This window comes from Chrysoperla carnea (genome assembly GCF_905475395.1).
Source record: "Chrysoperla carnea chromosome X unlocalized genomic scaffold, inChrCarn1.1 SUPER_X_unloc_49, whole genome shotgun sequence".
NCBI classification, from domain to species: domain Eukaryota; kingdom Metazoa; phylum Arthropoda; class Insecta; order Neuroptera; family Chrysopidae; genus Chrysoperla; species Chrysoperla carnea.
In genome coordinates this window covers 1-4,124 of record NW_025408177.1, presented here as the reverse complement: position 1 = coordinate 4,124, position 4,124 = coordinate 1, and the positions used below count along the sequence as shown (strand labels likewise).

Here is a 4,124-nt window from a genome sequence, read left to right as displayed (position 1 = left end):
GCCTAAGGATATACAATTGGCAAGACGTATTCGTGGAGAACGTGCATAAGCGTTTTAAATGACAATTTAAAAAAAAAAAAACAAATAAGAAATATTTTCGGTCCTATATATAGGACCAACATATATTATTAAATAAGAGTATATTATTTTTATTAAAAAATATATATATATATATATATATAAATTATTGAAATAAAATTAAACATTATTAAAATTTTGTTATAATTATAAGCGATTGCTATTTCTAAAAATAAATAAATTTCATAAAATTTATATTATTTTATATTCATTTGAAATATTAAAAAAACTTCTCGCTTTAAAGTAACCATGATATGAGTTATAAATGCAATAAAATTTTATACAAAAAATAATATTTATTTGTTGACGAATAATATAAAAGGTTTACATTTCTAAATAACATATATTTATATATGGTGTGTAAAAAAAAAGAAAAGAAGAAAAATAATTTATATTTTTAATATAAAAAGGCAACCGCACACAGTGTTCCCAAGCGGTCACCCATCCAAGTACTGACTGTGCCCAATGTTGCTTAACTTCGGTGATCGGACGAGAACCGGTGTTTTCAACGTGGTATGGCTGTTGCCAGTAATAAATGAAAATTTTTACAAATATATATTTTTCATAAATATCATTAATATTAAAGTATATTATTAAAATTTTCAATGAAGTAATCAATTTAAATATATACTTATTTATTATACCATATATTTTAAATAAAAATGCAACCGCACACAGTATTCTCAAGTGGCCACCCATCCGTGGTACTGACTGTGGCAAATGTTTCTTAACTATTATTTTATAAAATATTTATACAAAAAATAATTTACTCTTATCAAATATTAATTTGTGGCCTGTATTAAGGCCTATGTTATTTTCATTTTTTAGCAAAAATAATGAAATATTTCAATATATTATTAAAGTAACAGATCATTTCTTTTTTGGTGCTGCTTTTTTAATTTTTGTAGGAGATGATTTGGCAACAGAAGCTTTCTTAGCTTTTGGTGCTTTCGGTTTACGAGCAGGGCTACTTTTGGCAGCGGATTTTGTACTTTTTGCTGGTTTTGCTTTAACTGGTGCTTTTTTTGATGCCGCTGATGATTTTGCAGTAACTTTTTTAGCAGCAGTTGATGATGATGGAGTCGCTTTTTTTGCTTTAGGCTTTTTGGCTGCCAATGATGTAGTTGTGGCTTTCTTTTCTTTTGGTGCCCGTTTACTTTTAGCACTCTTTGCTGAACCTTTTGCTCCACTTTCTTTTTTGGATACTTTTGATTTAGCTGAAGAATTAGATGAAGCGGAAGCAGCCAATTTGAATGAACCAGATGCACCTTTACCTTTAGTTTGTACCAAGGCTCCCTCAGTTACAGCAGCTTTTAAATATTTTTTAATAAATGGTGAAATTTTATCAGAATCCACTTTATAATTTGCAGCTAAATATTTTTTAATTGCTTGTAATGATGAACCACCACGTTCTTTTAAATTTTTAATTGCGTTAACAACCATTTCTGATGTACGTGGATGTGTTGGTTTTGAATGTTGTTTTGTACGTTTAGCACCAGAAGCTGTTGCTTTTTTTGTTGGTGTTGTAGAAGCAGCAGTAACCGCAGTTGCTGCAACAGCTGTAGAATTTTCTTCGGCCATATTTTTTTACTTTATAAAAATAATGTATTTATTATAAATATTTAAATGATAAAATATAATAATTCTATCAAATAAAAAATAAAGGTTTTCAATTATATCATTATTCACAATAATATAAGTCCCTATGTAAGTCAAAGTACCATGTAGAAAACACATAAAAATTAAATAGTATTTCTAATTTACTGTCGTAGTAAACATGATTTATTTTTTCAATTTCTATAATATATAAAATAATAAATTATAAATTTAATAATAATATTTATTTTATAAATTAAAATATATTTAATTTTTTTATTAACAATTATTAATAAACATAGTTTAATATTAATTATTTCAATCATACAAAACAATAATATTTTTAAGGTAAACTTAAAAAGTATATATTTTTATTTTTTATTTAATATCGATTTATTATAAATTATTAGTATATAAATAATTAAAAAATTTAATATATAAATATATATATTATAGTATAAGATTTCATTTTTAGAAAAACTTTTTTTGTCAATAATGAAAACGTATTATTATGAAATGTGTTAATCGAACATTGACAAAATATATTTCATTAGAAAATACTTTTATTTATGCATTAATATCAATAATTAACTATTAAATTAATTTTTTCATAATTATATAAAGAAATTTTATACTGATATAAGTATTTATATATTATAATATTTATTTTAAATATAAAAAAATTTATGACAAAATATATTATTAGAGTATTTGTTGAGATTAATATAAGATTATTTTAAATAAGAATTAATTTATATAATTATTAAAATATTATTAATTTTATGTTATGTAATTTTAATAAAAATAAATAATAATAATAATAAATATACAAATTTTTTAACAATTTAAATTTTATATGATCTAAATAATTTTGTTAAGTACGATATGAGAAATCATTGTAAGCTTCGTTAAGAAACTTTGTAATATAAAATAATAATAATAATATTAAATATATAAATAAATAAAATAAATTTGATATATATTTTTAGTTCATTCTGTGTATAAATCAAAGGATACCGAATAATTGGTAACGGATGCGATATATTATAGTATCGAGTATTAAAACATAATATATAAATTTATCTTGTTATTCAAATTTTTTGTTACTTAACTTATGTATTTAGAAAATTTATAATATTATTTATATAATTGACATAAAATCTTATAAATTGAAATTTTATTAATATGTATCAAAAGAAGAGAGTAACGTATTGATATAATATCAAAGGATACTGATTATTTAAATAACGAATACGTCATATATTGTTTGTGTAACGAAGTTCACTTGGCCATCTAGTTTAAAATAACATTTTCAATAGAAAGTTTATATGCTTTGTTTTTTTTTTTTCTTTAATTATTAAAAAAATAAATTGAAATTTAATTCAATCAAATTTTATAATAATTTTAAAAAAATTTTTCCTTTTAAAAAATATTTTGTGATGTTGTGATAATATGTATTAATACAAGTGCATCCTGATACTTTTATCTCTAGTAAAGGTATGAGTATCATGAACAGTTTTGTTATCTAATGATATTATTTTGATAATATTTTGTGTATATTCTTATAATATTTTGTCTAAATATCATCATAATACAATATTATCAAAATAATATTTTATGAATATTCTTATAATATGTTACCTAAATGTCATCATAATATGATGAATTATTTCCATAATAACATATAAAAAAAGAAAAAAAAAAAAAGAATCATTAATTTATAATTATTTAAATTGATTCTTTAAAAAAATATTATAATATATTATTTATAAAAATAATTTTTACTCTTATTTTAAATAAATTTGTGGCCTTTTATTAAAAGGCCTATGATCGATGTATTATTATTATAAAAATTAATGCAATGTTTTTAATTTATGCTTTCTTTTCAGTTTTCTTTGGTAATAACACTGCTTGAATGTTTGGTAATACACCACCTTGAGCAATTGTTACACCAGATAATAATTTATTTAATTCTTCATCATTACGAATTGCCAATTGTAAATGACGTGGAATGATACGTGTTTTTTTGTTATCACGGGCAGCATTACCAGCTAACTCGAGAACTTCTGCAGCCAAATATTCCATAACAGCAGCCAAATATACTGGGGCACCAGCACCTACTCGTTCAGCATAATTTCCTTTTCGTAATAATCTGTGAATTCTTCCAACAGGAAATTGTAATCCTGCTCGGCTTGATCTTGACTTTGCCTTTCCCTTTACTTTACCACCTTTACCTCGTCCAGACATAGCGAATAAATTTATTTAATTAATATTTTTTTTTGTAAATATAATCACACAGATGTGTACGTTACGGGGATTGTAACATAAATGTTTAAAATGTTATTTGGGTATTTTAATTTATAATATTTATAAAATATAAAACTTTAAAAATAAACCAATCACCTTATAGTATTATTTTTAGCCAATCAGAGAGTAGTATTCATTTTTAT

The 4,124-nt window shown here is 22.5% G+C and overlaps 1 non-coding gene across 1 annotated transcript; it reads right to left on the bottom strand.

The window, feature by feature from the left end:
• Positions 1–486: 486 nt before the first annotated feature.
• On the bottom strand, positions 487–605 carry LOC123304400. The gene has a single exon (XR_006536424.1). It is a non-coding gene; the product is annotated as a 5S ribosomal RNA (ribosomal RNA).
• Positions 606–4,124: the final 3,519 nt, after the last annotated feature.